At 40.4% G+C, this 11,578-nt stretch overlaps 1 protein-coding gene across 4 annotated transcripts in view; it reads right to left on the reverse strand.

Annotated features, from left to right (window-relative positions):
• The window catches only part of COL18A1 (collagen type XVIII alpha 1 chain), a 219,505-nt gene that overhangs the window by 109,198 nt on the left and 98,729 nt on the right, over window positions 1-11,578 (reverse strand). The gene's annotated exons all lie outside the window — the stretch shown is intronic.

Raw genomic sequence — 11,578 nt, forward strand, 5'->3', positions numbered from 1 at the left:
TCGGGAGGTCTCCAGTTCAGTGCAATGTCTCTAGAGTCAAATTCCATTTATGTACAAGTGGGAAATCCATGGTCCACTTGTAACACTTGGGTACTGCCCCTTGGCTTTGAAGGCTTCAGGATACAGATAGTCCGCAATGTATCATAGAGCCGTGGTGACACAGTGATTAGAATGCAGGATTGCAGCTAACTACTGCTCACTCCAGGAGGTCAATCCCGACTGGCTAAAGATTGACTCAGCCTTTCATCCTTCTGAGGTCGGTAAAATGAGGACCCAGATTGTTGGGGGCAAGAGGCTGGCTCTGTAAACCATTTAGAGAGGGCTGTAAAGCACTGTGAAGTGGTATATAAATCTAAGTCCTATTGCTATTGCTATTGCTATTGCTATTGCTATCACCACAACTGGGATCAGAATTCCCATTGCTAAGTAAGGCAGTTAAGTGAGTTGCGCCTGATTTTACGATACTTTTTGCCACAATTGTTAAGAGGATCAGGTCATTGTTAGGCATATCCAGCTTACCCCCATTGATTTTACGTGTTGGAAGTTGGCTGGGAAGGCTGCAAATAGCAGCCACATGACCCCAGGATGCTGCAACCTTTGTAACACATGTTGGTTGCCAAGTGCTTGGATTTTGATCAGGTGGCAGTGGAGATGCTATGACAAAATTAAGTGCAAGGATCAGTCGTAAGTCATTTTTTTCAGTGCTATTGCTTTGATCACTAAAGAAATGGTTGTAAGTTGAGGATTATCTGTACCTATTCTTTTTCTCTGCTGACCTGCTGGTAGGAAAGGGATGGCTGTTCTTACATTGTTTTCAACAGATCCAAAGAACCAATATTGATAAAACAATTTGGAGGGTAAGGAGGAAGCTTTCACCCCAGCTCACTGATTCTCCCAGTGGAACTGAGTTGCCCTTTCCCCCCAATAACTGCAGTGGTCTTCAGTAGAAATGGTGGGGAAGAACAAACTTTAACCCCATTCTTCCTCTACATGGAAGGATTTGGGGTATGTGCTGTTGATGGAATAATGAGTTTCCTCTCTTTTCCTGTCATTAAATTACATCTTGAGCAGAATAAATGGATGGAAGGAAACTTGACTTCCTGGTGAGACCAAAACAGCTGTGTATATAATTGCATGGATTCTGGACAGTTTGCAGATATGCTTCATAAAAGAAATTTATTTGCAAGGCTGTTGCCTTTAGCAGATATAGGCAACATGTCATCCATTCGTGCAGATTCTCGGAGATGTTTAGTTTGTCACCCAGTTCAGATTTTATTGCCACTCTCCACCCCATTTTTGTTTATTTCTTCTTAGTCTTTACTATCATCTCATTTACAAGAGTGGATCTGGGCCCAAAATAAATTCCGCAGTACTGTGCTCCATAGTGGTGATGGTGGTGATAGTTGCAACTCAGTGTTCTACCTAGTGCTGCCTATGAGATGGCAAGACCAGGGGATTAAAGAAGGTGGTAGAGAGGACCATCCTTACCAGTTTGTCTGATGGTAACTTTGCATGAGCCATGGTGGCACAGTGGTTAGAGTGCAGTAGTGCAGGCTACTTCTGCTGCCTGCAATTTGGCAGTTCAAATCTCACCAGGCTCAAGGTTGACTCAGCCTTCCATCCTTCCGAGGTGGGTAAAATGAGGAGCCAGATTGTTGGGGGAAATAGGCTGACTCTGTCAACCGCTTAGAGAGCGCTGTAAAGCACTATGAAGCGGTATATAAGTCTAAGTACTGTTGCTATTGTCTGGTTGGCCTGGGCACACCCCCTTCTACTTTCAAATTTTCAGATATACTCCTAGCCAAAACATTCCACACACACACAGACTACATAAATTTAATAACTATATCATGTGTACCGAAAGTTCATGTTTTGTATTCTTAATGCGGGTAAACATATATAACATTGGAAGTTCTTCCTATAAATCCGTTCAAGAGTTTTCTGCTCACTGCAACTACCACAATTATCCATCTTTTTTAAAAAAAAAAATCCTACACAAGTCTGCAACACACGGTTCTGTAAACCTAAATACAGTATATTCCTTTGGCTGAGAAAGAACAGCCTACCCAATGTCACCCAGAAAGTTTCTGTGGCTGAGGACAGACTTGAAGCTGAGTCTCTACAGTGCCAGTCCTTAAATTCTTCATCACTTTGGCTCGTCCAATAATCACTTAATGCCTCTTCTTATTTCAAGAAGAAATATTTCAAATTAACCAAACTAAAGACCAATTCTAACATTTTTTGGGCAGGGGGGAGGGTGTCTATTTCATTATTGATTCCTAGCGACTGCCTGGACTAGTCCTTGAAGTTTTCTTCCCGGGGCTTTTCAGAAGTAATTTACCATTGCCTCCTTGCTAGGGATGAGAGAGAATGACTGGCACAAGGTCCCCCATCTGGTTTCATGTCTAAAGTGGAACTAGAACTCACTCTCTCCTAGTTTCTAGTCTGATGCCTTAGCCTCTAAACCAAACTGACTTCAAAGCTAACATACAGCATGTAATATGGGGAAATGCAACAATAAACAATTGGACAACACAATTATATTATATGCATGTAGTTGACCTAAGCAAAGTTATTGCAGTTTAGCAGTGGTGGGATTCAAAAAAATGTACTACCAGTTCTGTGGGCATGGCTTGGTGGGCGTGGCTTGGTGGACGTGGCTTGTGGACATGGCAGGGTAAGGATACTATAAAATCTCCATTCCCTCCCCACTCCAGGGGAAGGTTACTGCAAAATCCCCATTTCTTCTGGATCAGCTGGGACTCCGGTGGCAGAGAATAGATGAGGGTGGGGCCAGTCAGAGGTGGCATTTACTGGTTCTCCAAACTACTCAAAATTTCCACTACCGGTTCTCCAGAACTGGTCAGAACCTGTTGAATACCACCTCTGCAGTTAGGGCAATCCTATCTCCAATAAGGGCAGCCAGATTCTGTCAAGTCCATCTTATTTGCATGAAAGGCATGGCATTTTCTCATGAGGCCCTCGGAAACTGAGACGGTGTACGAATTGCTGTTATTTTTACAGAATTAGCCACTGAACAAATGGTGCAGAATAGAATGGCTTCATTTGTTAAGACCCCTGAAGTATCTGCAGTTACAATGGCAGGAGGTAGAAAGAGGAGAAGAAGAACACTGGATTCATCAGACAATCACATTGCTCTTCGTGAAACAGATTGCACAAACTGGATTCACGTCCAGACTTGACCAAGGCTTTTTCATAGCACTGTTGACTACAATGGTGTATTATGTTATATCCTCCAGACAGCTGTAAAAATTACAAGGCATGAATGCCAGCAAGTTTGAAGCATGATGCAAATGCTTTGTCCTGATTGGTGCCACAAAAAGAAAGAAAAAGAGGGGAAATGCCAGATGTTCTAAATTATTAAGGTAAGGAAACTCCTGATAGGAAGAAAAGCATCTATTTGCATTGGGGGGGGGGACGCTATATTGAATGGATATCCTTTGACACGGCAGTCCTGTATGACACCTGGATTTGGTATCTATCTAAATTCCGGTATAACTGAGTCTTCTAAAACATTCTGTGCAAATCTAGCTTTTCAAGAGAAGAACGTTGGCTGTGGATTCATACCTCAAAAGGCAGAGAGAAGACCTTTGCTGCTCAATTCTTTTGGTTGCAGTTGCAGCACAATGTTAATTTTTAATTTATTTTTTAGATCTTTTTATCCTACTTTTATAAGTAACTCAAGGTGGAGAACATAGCTGCTATTCTTCCTTCCTTCTATTTTCCACATAACAATAACCCTGGTGAGGTGGGTTGAGCTGAGAGAGATAGAGGGACTAGCCCAAAGTCATCCAGATGGCTTTCATGCTCAAGCAGGATTAGCACTCATATATTATTATTTATTATTATTTATTTATTTAAACTTATTAGTCGCCCCCTCTCCCCACAGGGACTCGGGGCGACGTACACAAGCAACAGTCAACACATAGTCTCCTACTGTGAGTTCCTACAACCCTACTGTCTGTCTCCTACAATCCTCTTGTCTAACTGACAACTGAAGAGGTCCAGGGGGTTAACCACCAGGTGAGCAAATATATCTGATGGAGAGCCCATGCAAATATTTAAAGGGAAGGAAAAACTGATCCACCAAACTGGGCTCAATATTATCTGTACTGGTTCAAAATATGTAGTACCTGCAGCCCAACTGGTCCCTCAGTCCCAGGCGGCTATAAGGATGCTAATACTGAAAAGGCAGACAAAGGAGCCACATTCCCACATGAATTATGTTTCAAATTAATATAGCTCCAATAGGTTGCTTTGGGAAGTAATATTAGAAGTCAAATGGGGTATTGGTGTACTATCAGTGGCTCGCGGTGAACAAAATTTATCTTGTGGTTCATAGATGTCATACTAGCCACTACAAATGAGCTGAACTTTAGCCACTACAAATGAGCTGAACCTCTTTAGTTCCTAAGGCATCTCCCAAGGCTTTTCAACACAAAGATGACTCAAACCTTGGAAACTGGCAACAACTAGCCTAATGTGTTTCAGATAATAAATTACTAACTAACAAAAAAAAGTTATGGGATGAAGAGCAATTAAACCCCCACACAATTTGAAACATTTTATATGAAGAGGAAATTGGGAAATAAAGTGGTTTGCAAGAGGCCTGTTTCTGGGATCAAAAAGTGACTAAAGGAGCGGGAGCATTTGTCGGTGCGGATTTATTTCTCAAGAGAAGAGCCAGAAGAAAGAAAGAAAGAAAGAAAGAAAGAAAGAAAGAGAGAGAGAGAGAGAGAGAGAGAGAGAGAGAGAGAGAGAGAGAGAGAAAGAGGGAGGGAGAGAGGGAGGGAGGGAGGGAGAGAGATAGAAAGAGAGAAATAGAAATAAACAAACCAACAAACTACTGTCTAATGTGCAAAAAACTGGCAAATATTTCAGACACAAAAGTGGTTACATTGAAAAATTAAAGAACAGTAGGTAATAATATTAGGTCTTATGAACTACTTATGAATTTACCATGGCTTTGGAAACCGAGATAACTGCCATCTTGGGGTTCTTTTATATTTTATTTATGTTTTATTATTTATGGTTTAAAAAAAACTATGATTATGATTTTGTTATTTTGTTTGTATCTTGCCCAGAGTTGTTTTTTGCAAGATGGGGAACTTTATAAATGTATTAATAAAAAAAATGGAATCACACACACACACACACACACACACACACACACACACACGATATTCAAGACTTGGATTAGAGAAAAACAGGTTCTAGATGATCTCACCCTGATTCCCTATCTTTGTGTTATTTGGACATATTAATGCTGAGTTTGACTTAAGAGGATTCATGCCAACAGTGCCACCACCATTCAAACGTATGGAAAGCTTGAAGCCTGCTGATTCAGCTAATACTTTCTAGATAACTTGGTATTCTTTGCATTACAATTTCCAGAACTCCTGACTATTGGGCAGGCTGGAAGGGACTTTCAAGAGATGTAGTCTAAAACCTGGAGAAGAGACCAAGATGTCTATTCCTGACATAGCCTCTGAGCCTCTAAGCACAATTGACACTATTTCTCTGTCCCATACAACATACCCCAATATATTGTAACTGCTACTGATGCTGAGGAATAAGGTGCAATGGCTCTTTTATTTTTCCACTTTTGACTTTTTTTAATCTATTTGTGCCCCATTTCATAAACATGTCAGTCCCATGAACTAAAATGAACCTAAACCCACAAAGCACATTTTGACCCTAGCCTGCAACCTGTGGAAGTTAATAATACACAAACGAATCAACAAAAAGAAAATATTTTGTCACAAGGCAGCAAGTCAAAAAAGAGTGGAGTAACTGTCAATGAAATGATTTTCAATTCTACCCAAACTTTTATTCTGCACAGTACCTAAAAGGGGGGAAAAAAACTTCCAAAAGCTCATACAGTGCTGGAAAATATAGGAGTTTTAATGCATGAAAGCAAAAATCACTGTAACTGAACGATAAATAGTGTATTCATTAAAAACTGGAAAGAGAACTGCATCGCATTCCCCGAGGCCACTCTTGACACTTTTAAACCAGAAGAGGCAACCAAGGTTTTGCCTGCTGTGATCTCAGAACATCTATTTCCATCTTGGCAACCTCCAGATGTTTTGGGACTAAAACCTTCAGAAAGCTCATGGCAGTCTGCACGCATGTCTCAAATGTACGGGGACCAGATCATGAAATCCTGAGCTTCAGTGATGCTGAGTACGAGCCTCTTCTCAGCCACGAAAAACAGGGCTGCTTTATTCCAGCCATTTCTCTCTAAACTTTGAAAGGCTGTGTAGGAGAAGCCAGAGAGAAACAGAGGGGTGCCTCGGCATATGGGGCCAGGCCTCTCCACCCCACTATTTATCAAGGGAAAGGAAGAGGTACAAAAATTCAACTCCCTCTTTCTGAAGATGAGACCCGAGGGAGCTCAGATGGCCCCCCTCCCACATTGTTCTTTTGGCATTTGGACTTCTGCCTTTCCTGTAAATATATTTCCCAGCCTGGAATAATGCCAGGAACCACCCTTCTCTTACCTGGAGGGAAGGCATTTAGAAGCACCTTGAAAAGGAGGTGGTGCATTCATAGCCTCTTGAGGGAAAAAGGTTCTTGGGCATAAATAACATTGCCAGGAGGTTGTTTTCTCCACAAAGAGTGACCCCAGCCCTTAAAACAAGTTTCACCACCATCAGAACATTTTTTTTTAAAAGCCCAGCCAGGAAAACAACAGCTCTTATAGACAAGATGCCTGTGATTAAAATAGATTTATCTTTCCCATCTAGGAAAAAATAAGGATGATCTAACCAGAAAACACATTGTAAAGAGTGTATTTTTTTTTCAACAATACTGTATTTTAAATGATCTATTTATATCAGTGTAGGAAAATGATATAATAGTGTTAATAATGCGATATTATAATTAAAGGAAAAGAAAAAAGAACCCTGGAAAATTATGAGGGCAAACAAAAGATCTCCAAAAAAATTGAGTCACAAATGTCTTCCTGTAGTTGGCAGATAAATATAGAGAACTGTGTAACTGCTGGTAATCTCTGGCCTGGAAGACACACTTGAAACAATCATAGAAAGCATAGAAAGAAGAGCAAGAAGAAAGAGCAGACAAAGCAGGAGATGGAAATTATCTCTTGCACTCATAATGCAAAAATAAAGCAACAAATTAGGCATTAGAAAATTCCAATATACCCAGACTTTTATTGATGGGTGTGTCCTGCAGGCATGTAGAGTGAACAATTGCCTAGACATTCAAGCTAGGTTTTCTGTGATGTTTGAATCATCTCAAAAGATTGCATGATACTTTGATTAAAAAGGACAGAGCCATTATTTTTCATTCCTAATTGCTTTTTTTGCACCTTCTATTCAATCATATCTGATTTTTGGAGACTGCCTGGACAAGTCCCTGCTTGCTTTCTTAGCAAGTTTTTTTCACAAATGGTTTGCCATTGCCTCCTTCCTAGGGTTGAGAGGGGGTGACTGGCTCAAGGTCCCCCACGTGGCTTTATGCCTAAGACAGGACAAGAATTCAGTCTCCTGGTTTCTAGCCTGATGCCTTAACTACACCAACTGATACTCCACAATTGCTAGCTGTAGTCTAATTCACACACACAGCATCCATTTCTAGCAAGTTCATTAAGTTTATAATATCTGTCTTTACCCACACTGCAATTTTTTTTCCTGATTCTTCTCTGTCCTCTGGAGTTTGTAACTTCTTATTTGATGAAGAGTTCTAGAACAGCGACGAGCTTGCATATGTTTGTGTCCTGTTTTGATGGGATCTATTAAATGTTAATAGGGATTGTAATCATAAAAACCTAGAGTTGGAAAGGACCTTAGAGTGTTTTTCAGTCCAGCTCCTGTCCAGTTCAGGAATCACCATAGCCTTCTGGACAAATGGCTGCCAGATTGCTCCAATGATTTGGGAAACAGTCACAGTCAGACAATTCCTCCTGAGTTCTAGTTTGGATCTCTCGTTGAAGTGCTTCCACCTACATGTACTTTTCTCCCCCCTCAGGCGAATAAATCTTTTTCCTCTTCTCTGTGACATTCCTTCATGCACAGGATGACTGCTCTCATGCTCCCCTTAGCCTTCTCTTCTTTAAGCTAAACATCCCAAATTCCTTTAAGTGCATTTCCTAGGATTCAGCCTCCAAGCCCTTCACCATCTTTGTTGCTCCTCTCTGCACTCTTTCCAGACCAATCTGAGACACCACAGATGAAATTAACACCCAAATAAATCTCTAATGATCTAATCAGCAGTACAATCAGAATATGGCAGATGAAGGTCTTACACGAAGGCCTTGGCTTTTCAAGCGAAGCGTGGCCACAGATAAAAATGAGAAGTTTGAAGTGAAATTATCTCTAAGGCAGATTTCCTATCAGTTTGGCTGCTTCCTCTGAGGGCAATACACAAATCACTGTGACAGGCAAGAGTAAAATATAGTTGTTCAAACACATCCTTCATCATCAGCCAACCTTCAGTGTGCAGTTCTTGATAAAAGAGCTTATTTTAAGTAAATAATGGTTATGGTCTTGATTTAATTACAAGGCTAATCTATCTATCTATCTATCTATCTATCTATCTATCTATCTATCTATCTATCTCTGTGTGTGTGTGTGTGTGTGTGTGTGTGTGTGTGTGTGTGTGTGTGCTTGGTTTTATAAGAATTTGGAGTAGCTCAGAAGGGTTACAGAACATTATTCTTGATAACAAACTTGCTCAACCACACAATTGTTGAATTAAAACAGGGACGTGCGGTCAGGGGAGGCAGGGGAGGCAGGGGAGGCAGAGCCTCACCGCTCTCATCATGAAAATTAAAAAAAAAGGGAAAAGGCGCTGAGGAGCCTTCTGCACACGTGGTCCGGGAATGGGACCACGTGTGCAGGAGGGTCCTCTAGCCTCAGCCTCCCTCCTGCACACGTGGTCCCATTCACTGCCTTCCTGAGTCAACATGAAGGGGACCGTGGCTCGCGCTGATGACATCATCAGCCTCACCAGCCATAAACCTCACCGCACGTCACTGAATTAAAATGTATTCATTTAAATAGAGGTAATTTAAAATGACTCTTTTCTGAGTTTGAAACTCAATTCATATGTCATACTAACGGGCAAACTATGGTTTCCAAACCACAGTGACTAGATTCATATAATATACTGTAACAAACTGTATTACAGGTTAGTGTAGGATTGGAATCTACCCTCTATCTGTTCTAAGTTCAAGGGGCAGTGTTATGATCTGGAGGAAAAGGATCAAACAAATGATGGGGTTAAACCACTCTGGATTTAGTTAGTGCTTAAATGGAAAATGATCCCTTAAATTCTATTAAAGTTTACATCAATAGGAAGTCCCTGAATTAGACAGATATGTACACATGCACATGTAGAAACGTGCTTCATTTCTTCTACAGGCTCAGTCTTCAAGTTTCCTTAGTTTAGAAAGTATATTATTTTTGCTTCAAATTATTTTTAAACCTGGGGGGGGGGAACAACCCATCTTTTTTTCATACACCTACAAGAGTGAAGAATGTAACAAGCATCACTCTCATCTTATTGTCCAGGCAATTAAACTTTCTTGGGAAATCTCAAGCAAGTCACAATGGTTACAGCCACCCTTTTTTTTTTGCCCCCAGAGTTTGCTAATCAGTGACAAGAGTTTCTCTTTTTCAGAGAACTGAAAGCACTTTTTCAAAGAAGAATGTTTGATCATAGCGTGTGTAGTCATCTATCTTTCATCTCTGATAAACAGGTCTTGCCATTGTTTCAATAACTTGCAAAACTCCCTTTGATGAGTGGGCCAAAAAAAACATATATCTATCAATATCAGGGGAAGGGAAAGCTATCTCAAACAACTTTCCATTCCACATTATTTTCTACCTCCAAAAGAGTGATTCTAAACATGGATGCCCCGTATATAATTAGGATGAATATCTGTCATTGTTCAGGTTTAGGAGGGATAGATTTATCAGTAAGAAAAAACTGTTGAAGCCAACAGCAGCTATTGTAACATCCTGTGACCAGAGATTCTATATCCTAAATTAATTACATGTTGCATGAAATATTTCTTTTTGTCTGTCCACAATCTACTGCCAAGCAAATGTTCTGGATGACCCCCAAGTTCTAAATCTATGAGAGAGTGTGGAATATTCTTTGCCAGCAGAAATCTGAGATATCACAGGCACACCAAGAAATATTCTTGCCTTGTAGGAACTTGTTTTCTGAAACTTACAGCTTCTGCATGTGGTGAAAAGAAACTCCAAGATATTGGAAATGTGGAAACACCCAGGGCTAGTTGAGTAGGAAAAGAAGGGCTTTAGGAAATATTTACCTGTTTAATAGGGAGCATTTTTTGAAATTCTAAACTACAGTTTGGATTGGAATGCTGTTTCAGTAGTGATTCTAACAAAGATAAATAGAAAAGCATTATGCTACAACTGAAAATGAGTACAAAAATGAAAGAATTGTTCCATATGTGCTACTCTAAAAATTGCATTGCACTGTTGTTGCAATTGTAATTTTTAATAACACTATTATTTTAAAAAAATCAAAATTACATTACACTGGTTGTTTGTTAGAATTCCTGCATTCATGCTTTTTTCGTCCTCATTTATGCACAAATGTGCGCGCGCGCACACAGACACACAATCAACTATTTTTCCAACCCTATAAGATTGCCTTATCATATTGCTTCTTGCAAAACATTTTAAAAGAACAGTCTTTCTGCTTATCATCACATATGTTCTTCCGTGACTATATTCTTATGATAAGAAGGCGCCTCTGTGTAAAGCAATGGAGGAAAAATCCTGTCAATGGCTGTCCACTGTTTCCTGACTCACTTTGATCAAATCAGAGGAGGAACGTAAGCTCTTCCTCTATGTTCATATCCAAACCCTAATTCTTAGCATGCTGCCCCCTTAGCTCTTATTCAGTATACGTTCATTTCTCACTTGAAGGCCCAAGATTACATCTTAGAACCTTTGAATACTTTGGAGGCAAAACTATCCGAGGTGACAAAACAACAGCACGCATTAAGCCAACACAGTATTTCTCAACCTTGGCACCTGAGATGTATGGACTTCAGTTCCCAGAATTCCTCAGCCAGCACAGCTATCGACTTCACACATCTCAAAGTTGCTGAGGTAAACAAAAATCAATGAATGAAACACGAGGTCTCTCCTGTGAGTTAGTGCTGCTTTGCCGCTACTCTACAGAATCAAGGGTGTAGATAATAGTTTTGGCCTTAGCCATGACAAAGAAAATTATGGCTCTTCCTAGCCTTGCCAAATAATGCACCCTTCTTTGCCTGGTGCCCCCTTTACTACTGGTGGTAATTTTCTCCTGGTTAGTAGGCAATCCATCATTATTACAGAAGAATGTAGTCTTTCCCAGCCTGGATGTCCTCTCTCTTGTGGACTTCCAAACCCCAGAGTTCTCAGCAATGGCAATGTTGGCCAGGAATTTGGGGAACTGAAGTTTATACATCAGAAGAGCACCCCACTTTGGAAAAGCTGACATAGTAAGAAGTTCACATTAAAACGATGCTTGCTTTGGCACCATAAAGCCTGCACATCATCTCTCTTCT

This window comes from Natrix helvetica (assembly GCF_964273705.1).
Source record: "Natrix helvetica genome assembly, chromosome: 1".
NCBI lineage: Eukaryota > Metazoa > Chordata > Lepidosauria > Squamata > Natricidae > Natrix > Natrix helvetica.